We start from the raw sequence: 15,741 nt of genomic DNA, 5'->3' as shown, positions 1-15,741 counted from the left end.
GGTTTACCGTTATTTCAAGATTGAAGGCATCCATCTGCTCCGGAATCTTCTCCTTCACAACGATTTGATGGCGCATCTGGACCTCAAGAATGCCTATATCACAGTCCTGGTTTTCCCTCCTCACCACCACTTCCTCCAGTTTCAATGAAGGAGGGGGACCTTGAAATTCACCACCCTCCTTTTTGGTCTGTCATAGGTTCTGTGGTCCTTCACCAAGGTGATACTTCCAGTAGCTCGGAATGTTCACCTCATCATCTACCTAGACAATATGCTCCTTATGGACCAATGCCCTCCAAGTCTCTCACTGCATCTGCAAATGGTGGTCTCGCTAGCGGAGTCTCTAGGATTCATATTAAACCAACAGATGCCAGCTCTTTCCTCCTATCAGTCGCTGGTGTTATTGGGCTTTGTCGTGGACTCGGTTTGGACCACCCTCAGCCTTCTTTCATGGAAGATGACCAAGATCAGACTCAAGCTGCGTTGCCTGGCAGTCCGTCTTTCCACCTCCTTATGTGAGGTAGCAAGGGTGGTGGGACTCCTGTTCCCCTCGATCAAAGCCATATTCCTGGGACCCCTTCACTATTGGACCCCCCAATGATTACAGGCGTCCCATCTCAAGAGGGGCCTGACTTACTCTCAGGTTGTCCCCTTATTGGAGGACACCCGGGAGGATATCCAGTGGTAGCTGGCTCACCAGGAGGCCTGCAAAAGCCAAGCGATTTTTGGCTCCCTTCCGGACCTGATTATAGAGTCTGACGCCATTGGCATCGGCTGGGTAGCGAGATGTGGGGATTTCCCTACTGGCAGAAGATGGTCTGCACAAGAAAAATCCATGCATATCAATTACCTCGAACTCCTAGTGGGTTCTTTCACAGTCCACTCCAGGACCAAGGATCAAGTGCATTGTTGTGTCCTCCTCAAGATGGACAATGTGGTGGCAGTTCGATACATAAATCATCCCAGAGGTACTCACTCCAAGAACCTTTCGGATCTCGCCCGCAACTTTTGGGACTACTGCCTGTAAAATCAAGTTTCTGTAACGGCAGAACACCTCCCAAGGGCAGCCACCCAAGTAGCCCATCGGCACTCATGTCACCTTCACAACGCGAGCCTCTGGTGTCTGCATCCACCGGTATTCCAGGCCCTATGCAAATTGTGGGGCCCTTTCTCGGTGGACCTCTTTGTTTCCCGCCTGGACTGCCAGCTCCCAAACTACTTCAGTTGGTGCCCAGATCCGGAGGCAGCAGCCACAGATGCATTCCTCCAAAATTGACAACCGGAGCAGGTCTATGCCTTCCCTCCGCTCATGATGATCATGTGCTTATCAACTTAGGTCAGAAGTCAGGTGGTGTTCTAGTGACACCGATATGGAGACAGCAAGATTGGTATCCAGTTATTCTGGAAATTTCCTGGGATTCTCCAATCTCTCTACCCCTGTTTCTGGATTTCCTCGAAGATCCGGAGGGGAATCTCCGTCCTCTAGTGCTGGAGGGGTCTCTGGTTCTTATGGCATGGAGGATTACAGGGAATGCTGGAAAGTCCAAAGCCTTGTGAGACAGGCTGCATCACTCCTCTCCAAGGCATGGACAAACAACACAGTCAAGCGTTATCGATCAGCAGGGACTAGATGGTTGGGCTGGTGTCATACATGACATTTGGATCCCCTGGGGACAGAGATTGTCCAAATCTTGAAATCCCTTGCCTCCTTGGCTTTATAGGGCTTGGCTTATAGAACTATCAATACTTTCAGATTGGCGATTTCGGCTGGCCATTCACTGGTGGTTGATCACCCGTTAGGTGAGGGTTCATTAGGTTACAAACATTTGAGAGGCATTCGCCTTTCTCTCTCTCCGGATCCCAGGTACTCTGTTCTGTGGGACATTAACAAGGTTCTCAACTTATTATTCTCTTGGCTATCAAATAGACACCTGTTGCAGAAAGAATTTCCTGCCAAGTTAGCCACTCTCCTCTGTCTAATATCATGCCAGCATGTCTCGGATGTCAGATTACTGGATATAACCGGTAGGGGGGTCACCTTCCATATTTCAAGATGTAAGAAATGCCATCACTTTCCAAAGTTTAGGGGGCAAGGGTCATCCGGTGCCCTGACTTGCACCAGTCTCTTCATCCAGCTGATTAAGGACTGCCCCCAAAACTTAGCCTACTATCATGGACATTGGCTGGGGTGAGGTCAAAAGTATCACCTGCCTCGATCCAATATATCGAACAATACGATATATGTATCCTCCAGGAAACCTGGTCTACTTCCCCTGCTTTTATTCCTCGCTATATCACGTTCCATCGTCTAGCAATTACCAGCAAACCAGGTCGACCTGCGGGTGGATTACTGATGTGAATAAAAATTGTGCTTCAATGCACTATTCGTGAGCTCAAGCCCAATAGCCCTGATATATTAGCGATCCAAATTAGGGGTAGGGATGGCCTAAGGGTAGACCATTTTAATGTCTATGCCAGAGGAACCAAGGCTGGCTGCAGATCACCTACTCTTCAAGTGTTGGAAGATTGTCTTGACTATGGGCTCACAGTTCCCATTTATTATAGCAGGTGACTTCAACGTCACCTTTGAGTCCTTAGATAAGGAAGATATATGTGATATTGGTAAGAAGGATGAGCTGTGGCTCGTCCCCCCTCTTGATCTACCACCCATTAAAAAATGGACCCGAACGGCGCTGCAGCTCAATGATTTAACTCCTGAGCATGGCCGGCAGGCCTCCAATTGCCACACTAAATCTAATAAGAAGGGGGCAAACACCTACAACAGAACTACCAAAATGAGCTGTATTGACTACTTTTTGCTAGATGTGACACTCTGGCCTGGAGTGATCGACATGGCAGTGGGGTTCACTACTGACAGCGACCACAACCCCTTTGAGCTCGCTTTGATATCACCCTGGGTTAAACACTCTAGCCTCCCAAGTTCTATTCTAACAGCTAGGGAGGTATGGCAAACCAATGACAACAGGTGTCTCAAATGGGCACGTGTAGCTATGTACACTGGGAAACTAGAAGCAATCAATTGTAATCTGGACAGCACAAGAGAGATTTATAGATTAGTTGAGCACCAGGGTTGTTCGCCTAAGATTGCGGCTTGCCATACCAACCTTTTTTACCAGTTGGCGTCCCACTTTGAATGGCACAACGTTCGCAGGATACCTATCAAAATACTAGACCAAAGTATTCCTGGTTTAACGAGGCGTGTAGGAACCTTAGATCAAAACTGGCCACCAGAATTAGAGCAAATAATGTTGAATTAAGAGAAACTAGTAGGTTCTATAAGACAGCTTTGTTCAGAGTGAAAAAGGAATGGGAAGTGAATCGATGGCTGCAGATTAGTGATGCTTGCCACCTGTGTGGTCGGTTAATTTTCATTCCTGATCCTGCCTGCACTATGTTCAGTGTCGGGTTCCTGCAATTTGTCTGCCTGTTGCCCACGCTGTTTAACTGCACTTTATTTCTTAATCAATTCATTTAAAAATCAACTCTGTTTTAAATATCTAACTTGCTTTTAAATACTTACTGTGGTGAAATTGAATTTGCTAACTTCTGGAGGGTGCTTCGGGATGACCAGAGACGCCATGTTTGGCAGAGCGTGCTCTAGTCGTCCGAAGGGGAAGTGCACTTAAAGATGTACGTTGCGTAGCGCACCGCTGGCGCGCCTAAGGTGCGCCTAAGGCAAGCCTGTCTGCGCCTCTCCGAGTCCCGGAAGCGGCCAGCACCAGCCACGCTGCCTGTTTAATCCCCCACAGCAAGTCTGTCTACCGGCCCTACAGCCCGGAAGAGCTGCTGCTCTCTCCGCCCTCAGTTATGTAATGATACAGGTAGATTGGAGGTTTTAGCTAAGCCGGTCACCGTCTGCAGCCACTGTAAGTTCTGCTTGTCTCCAGGGTCAGACGACCTTTCCCCTCCTAGTACTCCAGGTATAAGTTAAATGTGACCTTTAATTAGAGCAGCTGTGAATAATGCTCGCTCGATTTCCAAACACTCTCAAGATAGCTTTGACCTACTCTCCGACTAGCCTCTAGATATGCTGTTTATAACTGAGACCTGGTTTACTGAGCACTTTATTCCAGCGATTGAATTGGCCATCCCTAGGGGCTATAAGATCTCGCAAGTTGATTGTAAATCTGGAAATGAAGGTGGGGTAGCGGTTGGGTTTAGAAGAAAGTGGATTTTCCATCGGGGTGAGTATCTGGGGATTGGGAAGGGAAAAGACTTGGACTTCTGCATTACCGTCTCCCCTCATTTCTCACTGGGAGGTACTCACTATAGTCCGCCCGGCCCTGCAGGCCCATTTCTCAAAGCTCTGGATGAGATAGTCATCCCTCGAGTGTTACGTTTCATCCATTTTATACTCTTCAGGGATCTTAATAATCACTCGGATTGAGAGGAAGCAGGGGACACCCAGGAGTTCCTTGACTCTCTGAATCTTGCCCAGCTCAATCAATGGGTTAGCTCCCCTACACATTGTGGTGGTCACCTTCTTGATCCTATCTGTTCCTACTTCACTATCTCAGTCAAAAATCATCTTCCTGTGCCCTGGTCTGACCATTTTCTGATCTATTTTTCCAGGCAAATCTGTAGCAATCACATATTGGGTCCGACGTGTCGAGGGCCCCAGGGAAAAGTCTCAGTCAAAATAGATCCTGCTGCTTTCAGTCTTGCTCTCGCAGAGTCAAGCCTGTCTCTTCTCTTCAATGACTTGAATGGATCCTTTGACCGTTTCTTCAATTGGATCTCTCAGGCGGTAGAGTTTTTGTCTCTAACAACCCATCACAGGAGTACCAGGGACTCCCCTTCTAAATCTTGGTTCTCAATCACTCTTAAAACCCAGAAGCAACTATGTAAAAGATTAGAAAGCAGATGGAGATAGCAGTATTGCCCGATGACTAGGACAGCCCTTAGAAAGGCTCAAAAGGCCTATTATGCATCAATCGCACAAGCAAAAATCCTCCACTATGTTGAACGCATTGCTCTCTCTAGGTACAATGGCAAGGAAATTTTCAATATCGTTCAAATCTTCCTTTCTGTGATGTGATGTTATGTGATGTGATGTGATTGGAATCTTGTATAGTGCACTACCACTCCGAGGAGTATCTTGGCGCTGAACTTCCTGTGTCTAGCAGATGACCGTAACTAGACCGTTCGAGAAGCTAGAAAAAGATCATATATGGGTTTTACATACTGTGTCTGGCAGAGAGTAGATCCATGTTTTTAGTTGTTTCCTGAAGCTTCGTTCTGTGTTGGCTGCACGGAGATATTGAGGTAGTTTGTTCCATGCTTTAGTGCCAATCACAGATAGGGATTTTCTTCCCTTCGTCGTCAACCTAAACTTGGGGACGGTAAGCAGATTTGATGAGGATGATCTAAGGTCACGTAGCGGATGGTATTGTTTAAAGTATTTCTGTAGATAGGCTGGGCCTTGGTGATGAAAAGCTTTAAAGGAGATTGTCAAAACTTTAAACAAAATACGTTTTTGTATCGGGAGCCAGTGCAGTGCGCTTAGAGTGGCCGAGGCTGAGGATGTTCTTGCCCAACCTAGAACCAGCCTAGCCGCAGCATGCTGCACCATCTGAAGTCTGTGCAGGGCAGATCTATTGAGCCCTGCATAGAGGCTGTTGCAGTAGTCCAGTCCTGATGTTATCAATGCTACTGCAACAGTCCGTCTAGCACTCAAAGGGAGTAGCTTAAAGAATTTTCTCAGACCTCTAATGATATTAAAACAATTCCCATCTACTTCTCTGGTTTGTTGGCTAAAAGACAGAGTGTTGTCAAATTTAACCCCCAGATTTCTCACTGCATTGACAGTATTGGGTGGAGCCTCTACCTCCTTGGGCCACCAGGACTGAGGAGAAAAACAGTTGTTGGAACCGAAGGGCACAATTTCTGTTTTAGCAGAATTAAATTTCAGATGATTACTGGTCATCCATGCGAATATTGCCGAAAGACATTCTTTCAGAGTAATTTCAGCATTTAAAGCGTTTTTATCCAATGTTAGAACCAACTGGGTATCGTCGGCATATGCAATCGAGTCAATGCCAAATGAGGAGATTAATTCGATCAGGGGAACCATATATAGATTAAACAATGTAGGGCTCAAGCTTGAGCCCTGCGGAACCCCTGTTTTCAGCATTTTCTCCTCGGAACGGAATTGACCCAGCATGGTGACCTGACGCCTGTGTGCTAAAAAACTTCTGAACCATTCGAGGACGGTTCCTGCTATGCCCGCGTTTGCTAGGCGATGTAAAAGGATAGCATGGGACACCGTGTCGAATGCTGCAGAGAGATCTAAAAGGATCAGGACAGCCTTTTTGCCCTGATCCAATGCAGCTCGAATGGTTTTGGTAGTAGAAAGAAGAGCTGATTCGGTAGAGTGGCGTGCCCTAAAACCAGCTTGGCATGGATGGAGTATTTCATTCTCCTCCAGATAAGTCATCAGTTGTTTATTTACACAGGATTCAGTCAATTTGCATAGAATTGGGAGAAGCGAAATAGGGCGTAGATTTGTTAGAGTACCCGGATGTTTGATAGCTTTCTTTTGTAAAGGTCTAACTGCTGCCACTTTCCAATTAGAAGGGATCTCGCCTGAGGCGAGAGAGGCATTAATAATGGAATTTATTCCAGGGTTAACTTCTTCTACTATTGTTTCAGCAACGTAGGTGGACAAGGATCAAAAGGAGATCCAGATTTCATCACCGTTATCGCCTTATGCGTATCTTCCAGACTAATGGGGTCAAAGGTTTCCCAACCGAGTTTTTGAATACTTAGATTGGCCTTGGCCTCAGAGTTCTCTTGTTTAAGTGGTGGAAAAACTTTTGTGATAGACTCTATTTTTTGGAGAAAATAGTCAGCTATCTTGTCGCATAGGTTCTGTGAAGGTGGGATATCTTGTGTCAGTGCCTTGGGATTTCTGAAACTATTCACAATATTGAATATTTCTTTTTGGTTATTACCTGTCACTTCAATTTGTGCCGTGTAATACTTGGTTTTAGCATTTTTGATAGCAGCATGATATTGTTTCCGCCCTATCTTATATATTCTTTTGTCCTCTTGTTCATAGTGGCGTCGCCATTTGCGCTCTAAGATTTTAACATTAACCAACATTTCTTTGAGAGGGCCTGAAAACCATGGTGCAGAGAACTTTCTTATTTTAGATTTAGATCCTGCCTCTGTGGTTATAATCTTATTGCCTATTTCAGTCATCCAGTCCTCAAATTTCTGGTTGTCAGTGTGTATATTTCCTGAGAAAATAGTTTTTTTGTCTTTTGCCCAGTTTTGAAGGTCAGGATGTCTGATGATTTTGCCCCAACAGGGTGTGGGTTTATCCTTGATGTTTTTATCCTTCTTCTTTCTCTCCGTTTCCTTAGTGCTAAAATTAAATTCAATAAATTTGTGATCCGTCCATGTTTGTTGTACCGGGGATTTCACATTCATCACCTCAATATTGGTATTAATGCAGTCAAGTGTGTGTCCTGCCGAGTGAGTAGGTTCTGAGATATGCATCATCATTCCCAGAACCTGCATGATTTCTTTAAAGTCCATGGCATGTTTATCATTGGGATCGTCCATGTGAAAGTTTAAATCTCCTAGTACAGTAAAATTAGTGAACCTGAGAGTTTGGCCACTAAGTACTTCTCCTATAGTTTCTAGAAATTGCTTGGCATGTCCTGGAGGCCTGTAAAGTAATACACCAGCAAAGGAAAAGGAGTCCCCTATTTTTATGCAAAAACTAAGGCTTTCCGCTCCTATAATGTCAGTCAACTCTGTCGTTGTACATTTGAGAGTGTCCCTGTATATGATCGCCAAACCACCACCACGGTGGATTGGCCTATCCTGCCTCTGAATTAAATAGCCAATGGGTAGAGCATAGGCTATATCTGGATTCGACCACTCACGTAGCCATGTTTCCGTAATAAATAAACAGTCCAGGGCATTTTCTGTAATAAGGTCATGGATTTGGAGAGCATTTTTACACATGGAGCGTGCATTAATTAACCCCCCTGTTATAGATATGTTTTTAACATTCCATTTGGGTTTGCAGTAGGGTGAAAGTGTTAACTGACACTTCTGACAGCTTATCGGGTCTCGCCAGGTGTCCACACTAACAGTCTGCTGACAGTGTTTAGAATGTATGTTTAGGGATAGTAACTCCTCTCTTGACCAGATAAAAGATGGGGTAGGGTATTTAGCCCTAAGCCCGTCCTTGACGCGGACGGGCGCAGACGGGCAGGACTTAGGCTTGACTTCGGCGCGACTATGGCGCGTCCGCTGATCGCGTCCGCTGCGCGGAGGTGTAGCCATCTGTTTTTATGCTAATTTCTCGAGCGCTAGAGCGCTGGTACTGGGTCTACCCCCAAGATGGCCGCCGGTTTTCTGCGCGATGATACCACCTCCCCACTCAGTACCTAACTCGTCTGAGTGCGTGGCTTCCAAAGGAGAATAAATCAGGTATGGGCACAGTTTAAAATTACACTAATGCGGCGCAAAACAAGATTTAGTAACGAAAATAAACAGCAGGAATTAAAACAATGCAAGCGCAGACAGTCTCCCGGCTTTCCGCCTCAGGAGCATAGGAAGTGCTAGGAAATAGCAGAGGCTATTCCCCAGTCCCGCCTCAGAGGCTAGAAATAGCAGAGGCTATTCCCCAGTCCCGCCTCATCTGCATGGTGTGAAGAACTTTCTAGTTTCTTCATCGATGAGATCCAAGGTCTTCAGGTTAATTTCGACTTTGGCGATAGCCTCTCTGTATGGAATACGCCCCTGAACGGTCTGCTTCCAGCTTTGGCATCTATACCTTTATTGGTCGCTTTCACACCTATTGCTCTGCCAGACTTGTTGGCAGTCCTCAAGTCTCTCAAATCGGGATCACCTACTGACCCCTGTCCTGCTAGACTGTTGTCTATGGTCACAGAGATGGTCAATCCTGTGGTAAATAGACTTATTAATCTGTCTCTCTCGTCAGCCACGGTGCCTATAGCCTGGAAACTGGCCAAAATTGTCCCATTATTGAAAAAACCTACCCTGGATCCCTCTATCCTTTCCAGCCATAGCCCTATTTCTCTCTTTCCTGCTGTGGCGAAAGTAGGGTAAAAATTGGTTAATAAACAACTATCCAATTATGTAGAAGTTCATGGCTTGTTTCATCCGGCTAATTCGGGCTCCAGAGCCACGTACAGCACTGAGACAGCTCTGGTCGAAGTTGCTGAAGCCATCTGGGAAACTATGGATGCAGGAGGTAGGGCAACCTTGATTCTGTTGGACCTCTCAGCAACATTCGATACTGTACCACATTCCCTGAACCTGGACCGTCTCTGGGAAATTGGAATTTTGGGATGTGTCTGGAGATGGTTGCAGTCCTTTCTTGAGGGCAGACAGCAACAAGTCTGGTTCCCCCATTCTCTTCCTCCGCCCAGACCGTGCCTCAGGGGTCTACTTTGAGCCCCCTTCTTTTTAACATATATGTCACTCCCCTAATACAGATGGCTGAGGAGCTTGGTGCTAAGATCATTGCCTATGCTGATGACACCCAGCTCCTCTTCATATGGACCAAAAATGACCCCTCCACTTCCGTAGCTAAATCCTGTCTGTCAGCCATCTTTCGATGGCTTTCCTTGGCCCAGTTAAAGTGTAATGAAGAAACAAACTGAGATCCATCTTTTTGGGAACTTCCCTCCTCAGTTTCGTAAATTGCTTTGGCCAGACAAATATGCCATGCCTATCTCTGAAGGTCACTCGACCAAAAACGTAGTAATCTGATTTGACGAGAAGTTGAACTTCTCTACCCAGATCAAGAAACTCACAGGTCAGTGTTTTGGTATACTAAATTCCCTAAAAAGTTCCTACCTCTTCTCCCTAGGTCAGCTAGGGAAACTGTCACCCGTGCACTGACATCATCATGTCTTGATTATGCTACCGCTTTGTATGTTGGCCTGCCCAGCTATCTTTTGAACAAATTGCAGGTGTTAGAGAATGCCGCTGCCAGAACTTTTCTCAGCATCTCTATAAAGAGCAGCATGAGGCAACACTTGTGCGGTTTACACTGGCTACCGCTGATAGAAAGAGTTACGTTTAAATCCCTTGTCCCAGCACCCTCAGCTTTATATGGCCATGGTCCAGCCTACCTTAGAAAGCGCTTCAGGTTTTATGTTCCTTCCAGGCAGCTGCGTTCAGCCACACAGCTCCTTGTCCTCGTTCCGAGATTTTGCCTTAAGAGAGTTGGAGGGAGCTCTCTTGTTTTCAAGGCCACTTCGGCCTGGAACCTTCTCCCCTTAGACCTCCGCAGCATTCAGGACCCCAAGCTCTTCAGGTAAAAACTCAAGACTTTTCTTTTTATCTAGTAGTCTTTTCCGTCTATCCCTCCACCAGGCTCATGCCGGGACACTCTTTTGAGTAGCTGTGCATGCTACAAATCACATTAACATAACATAACATAGGAATGGCTCTCAACGGCTTTGGCTTTTAGTTACATTGCCATTGCCATCTGGCATGATCACTTCTCTGCACTGTATACTGGGCCTAGGGAGTTTGCCAGTGAGGCCCCCATTCCGGACTATATTTGTTCCCAGACTAGCGGGCTCTTCTCTTTAGCATTAATTCTATCATTAGGAACAAAGCCCCGGGGCCTGATGGTATTCCTGGCGATATCTATCTTCGTGACATTGAGAACTGGTCAACATATATCTTGGTATTAGCCAATGGAATTGTCACAGGCACACCAATACCACTTTCCTACAAGGATGCCAAGGTGATTCCTGTCTTTAAGAAGGGTGACCGCTCACTGCCCTCCAATTACAGGCTTATTAGCCTGATTGATAGTGCTCAAAAGGTCTTTGCCTGCGTACTTCTTATGAAGATCCAGACTTGGATGGGAGACAATAACATATAGTCCCCTTTCCAAGCGCGGTTTAGGCAGAAAACAAGCACTATTGACCAGGTCTTTCGCTTCCTTTTCTTGGTTTGGAAGACTCTGACGAATGGACAGGAAAGTCTGTACATTGCATTCATTGACCGAAAGTATGCATTTGACCTAATTCCTAAGCACAAACTATGGTGCATCTTAAAGGACATGGGCCTCTCCTCTGAGATCCTTGTGTTGGTTGTTCGTCTCCATGAGGACAACTATACAAGGGTTTGTTGGGGTAGTCAAGGACAATTGACAGACCCGATTAGAGTTCATAGGGTCCAACAGGGCTGTGTATTGGCTCCTACACTCTTTGTTTTTTATATATGGAGTTGTCCAATATCTCACTGATATTCCTGCTGATGCACCCACTTTGGGGGGAGTCAAAGTGACAACTTTATTGTTTGCTGATGATACGTTGATAGTTAGGACCCCAATGGTCTGCAACTGCTTTTAGATTGATTCCAGGCCCTTTGTGGAATGAGAGGCTTGGAGGTTAATACCTCGAAGACCAAACTTCTAATGCTGAATCTCCAAAAATCATTTAAAGGCAAGTTGACATTGGCTGGGATTCCCCTGGAGAGAGTGACAACCTTTGATTATTTTGGTGTCACTCGCTCCGAGGAATTAGCCCGGAAGCACCATATCACAAAGCAGATTCTTCAGCATAGGCATACTGCTGGGGTCCTGGTTAAAGAGCATAGGTCCTCCCAGAGCAAACCAGTAGCAGCCCCACGCCAGATTTATGATCACGAGGTAGTGGGCTCAGCATTGTATGGGGCTGAACTTTGGGGATTTGAAATATTGGAGGGTCTTCTTGCGACTGAGAACAAATTCTTGAGGGCCTTATGCTCCCTCCCCCAGAGCACCCCCCTCCACCCACTAAGATTGGATATGGGTAGACCCCTAATCATGAACAAAGCATTTTTGGTTGCACTTAAAATCCACTCCTGAACTCCTCCCTTATGCTGCTGCCCTCGAGGAAGTTAGTGCACTTGACCGTTTTAAGAAAATTGGTTGGCTCGCTAAGGTGAAGTCAGTGCTTTCTACGATAGGGCTGGGGAGTTCATGGGACACAAAAGACCCAGCACTATTGCCTAGTAAAGAACTGATTAAGAACCAATATTGGAATTGGGTGGCACAGACTTCTGTTTCTTGTTTCTCTTGGGGCCGCCTCACATTGGATTTTATGGAATTCAAACTGTTAAGTGTCTATAAACAATACCCGGAGGCCATTACGATTCCACAGGATAGGAAGCTTTATATGCAGTTTAGGTTTGGCTGCCTTCCTGTGAATCCCTTCACTGCCGCCTGGTGGCAGCCGTCCCCTGCAATGCAGTTTTGTCCTGGTTGCTCCCTTGCAGTTGAGTCAATCAGCCACATTTTCTTTGTGTGTCTGTTAGACTTGGCATCTTTTGGCGTGTTTCCCCCGAGTTTTTGCATTCTGCCTTCCCGGTTTTGACTCTGTTTTTGCTGACGTAGTGTTTCTGCGCACTTTACGCACTGCTGATCAGCGGTAAAGTGCATACTTTATGTATGTTATGGATTGGTATTTCCATGATTGGCTGTTTGGTTTTCTTGTCAGCCCCTAGTAAAGTGCACTGAGTGTGCCAGGGCCTGGGAATCAAATGCTACGCGTGGGCCTGCAGCACGGATTGTGCCACCCACGTGAGTAGCCCGGAAAAGGTACCTCAGACCTGCCATTGCAGAGTCTGCGTGCAGTTTGTAACTGTCATGTCGAATTGGCCCGTGCACACACTGGCCAGTCCCTAACCTTCCCTTTTCATACATGTCAGGCACCGCTAAGGTAGGCCCAAAGTACCCCTGTGGGCAGGGTGTAGTGTATGTGAAAGGTAGGACATGCCCTGGTGTGTGTGGCATGTCCTGATAGTGAATTACAGTCCATTTCGTTTTTCACTATTGAAAGGCTACCTGTTCCCCATAGGACAGAATGGTAAGTTTGTGTATAACATCTTATAAACATAACTAGCCCTGTGAACAAGGTGGGAAAATAACATTTAGTATACCTGAACTCAGAATCTAACAATGCATCTTTGAGTAAATGTGATTTTTACATTCTTTGTTTGAAAATACCACTTTTAGGAAGTAGGTATTTTCTTGCTCAGTCATCTGTGTGCCTCTGCTGGAATGTGGATGGCTAGGAAGCAAGGGTGGCTCACGATAGTCTAGGTAGGTCCGGAAAGGGCCGAATAGACCTGGGCTGCAATGGGGGAAGAGGGAGGAGATTTCCTTGCACCTCAAAGGGCCTGGTCTGCCGCTGACAATGCTGTCTCTACCCCCTGCCGGGAAATCACACCAGAAAAGGCAGAACTGGTTCTGGCTGGGCACAGGCACCCTCTGTCTAGAGGTTCAAAGGATCTTTGGATACAAACACTGGGGCCCAGACCCCTGAACTTCAGAACTCTTTTGGATCAAGAAGACTGCCAAGAAGAAGAGCTGGAGAAGCTGCGAGGAGGAACTACCACTTTGCTGTGTGCTTTTCTGTGTTGGCCTGCAGTAGCTGCTTCTGTCTTGGGCAGTGAAAGGACTGGACTGAACTTTCTGCGATCTACTTTTGTGAGTTTCTCCAAGGGCTTGTGGTAGAGCTTGCCCCCTGTTCAAGAAGTCTCAGGAACAGCAAAGACTTCAAGCTCTTCTGCCCTCAGCACTGTGGACTGTGTGTTTTGTGCTGCAACAGAAGAAAAGCAACCAGACAATTTCTACGATGCCGCTGCCGACTCCGTGTCCTGACGGCACCGCTGAGGGCACTGCCGCACCAGGACCCTGGTCTCACCAACGACTCCTGCTGATGCCACCACCGAGCCGCTGCTCGCACCGCGACCTGTGGGCACCGCACTCCGCACTGCCTTGCTTCACAATGATGCCTTGGCCTCCCCGATGATGCCGCTCCATGCCGAAATCCACGCCGCTGCTTGCACAGTGGTTCGAGGGCACCGCTCGTAAAGTTACACAATGCACCGCCCTTATCCCGCAGCCTTGGCCTACCGACACCGGCGCCGTCGACTACAGCGCTTCAGCAACGACAACGCCGCTACTTGCACCGTGAGCTGCCAGCACCGTGACGAGCACCGCCTTCACCTCACACGGCGACCGTGGTCTCACTGACGACGCTATCTGATGCCGCCACCGAGCCGCTGCTCGCACAGGACCTGAGGGCACCTCACGCCGCACCGCAGCACCCAACGCCTGACGACGCCAGCGCTCCTGATCCCAACAGAAAGGAGCGCCCTGCATCTCTAACAGGTACTGTTTGTGGGTCTTCCTGACACGGTAGCTCATCCACGACGCCACGACCAGCCTGAACTGTTAGGATGTCTTTGCTCACGACGCCGTGATAGCCCCGGACTGAGCTATCGATATCAAGGAACTGTTTTGAAAGCGTATTTTGATAACTGTATATTTTTAAGTACTGTATTTTGGATTCTTATCATTTTTGGTCTTGTTTATAAAAACATTGCCTATTTTTCTAAACTGGTGTGGTGTCCTTTTGTAGTGCTTACACTGTATTACTGTTGGTTATGTGCAAATGCTTTAAACACTGCCTCTAAGATAAGCCTGACTGCTCGTACCAAGCTACCAAGGGGGTGAGCAGGGGTTATTTTAGGAGTGTGACTCCCTTATCCTGACTAGGAAGAAGGGTCCCTACTGTAGGAAGGTGGAATCTGACTATATGGTTACCCCAACTTTTTTCCTGGTGTTTTGCTGGTTTTCGACTTAGTTGGCCTGGGACCCTGCTATTCAGGGCCCCAGACTATCTGCTTTCTCTATAAAATGGACTCCATGTACTTTAGGTACATACCAGATTGGTTACTGGGTCACCCTTATGAGCCCCTGTATAGTGTACCATAGGTACCCAGGGCATAGGTGCACCCTAGGCCTACCAGGGGCTGCAGCATGTATTGTGCCACCCCTGGTTTGCCTTCCAAACTGACACCACAGGTCTGTTCACACAGCCTGGGTAAGGTGGTGTAATCACCCCTATATAGACACATATGCACCTATAAGTCACTCCTATGGTAGGCCTCGACAATCCTGGAGGCAGAGTGCTCGGTTTTATGTGAGAGGGCACCCTAGCATGAGCTGAGCCCCTCTGCAGCTTTCAGAACCGTCTCCTTATAGCGGTTATATGATATAGCCATACCATATACTCTTAAGTGTGTTATAACCCTCGCGGTTAATGCTAACTTTGGTTTGGCTTTATCAAAACATGTCGTGTAAGGTGTCAAACACTTTGGAATATTACCCCCCCCCCGCAAATTCTGGCAGAGGGGGTAGCATTCCACCCTTCTAGAGGGAAAAGACATGTATGTTACTGCTTTACCCGGTTAAAGTTTTGTTTTTTTATATTTTATTTATCATTTTGGCAAGGAAAGAACAAAACCATGGTACAGCCTGGAGGTGTGCATACATTCCGTTCACAGATAATACAAAAACCAAATTGTGCATCGCAGTTACATAGACAGGCAGGAAAATCATCAGTGTTGCAAAAACAGCAATTGAGGGTTGAATCAACATCATTATCGCATCTAACATAAATAGCACAATAGCATCATCAAGTAAGGAGGACGCTCACAGTGTGAGCAAAAGAGCACACACACAGCGCTATACCCATCATCATTTAATTAGTCAGCTTCCGTCCTCGTCAACATATAAGCAGTATAAGGTCCCCAGATGTCTCGTGGCCAAGACGCTGCCGGCAATACCTCAGAATAACAAGTAAGTTGGTCATGGCAATATGCCAGGTCCCGCAACCAGTGATTTAATTCAGGCACCCGCCGCCCTCCCCAGCATATGGCAACCCT

The 15,741-nt window shown here is 46.8% G+C and overlaps 1 protein-coding gene across 2 annotated transcripts in view; it reads right to left on the bottom strand.

Annotated features, from left to right (window-relative positions):
* Positions 1-15,741, bottom strand: part of LOC144773049 (transmembrane protein 45A-like) — a 474,612-nt gene that overhangs the window by 241,944 nt on the left and 216,927 nt on the right. The gene's annotated exons all lie outside the window — the stretch shown is intronic.

The sequence above is a fragment of the Lissotriton helveticus genome, chromosome 8 (genome assembly GCF_964261635.1).
Source record: "Lissotriton helveticus chromosome 8, aLisHel1.1, whole genome shotgun sequence".
In the NCBI taxonomy this organism is placed as follows: domain Eukaryota; kingdom Metazoa; phylum Chordata; class Amphibia; order Caudata; family Salamandridae; genus Lissotriton; species Lissotriton helveticus.
This window is presented reverse-complemented; position numbering and strand designations above follow the sequence as displayed.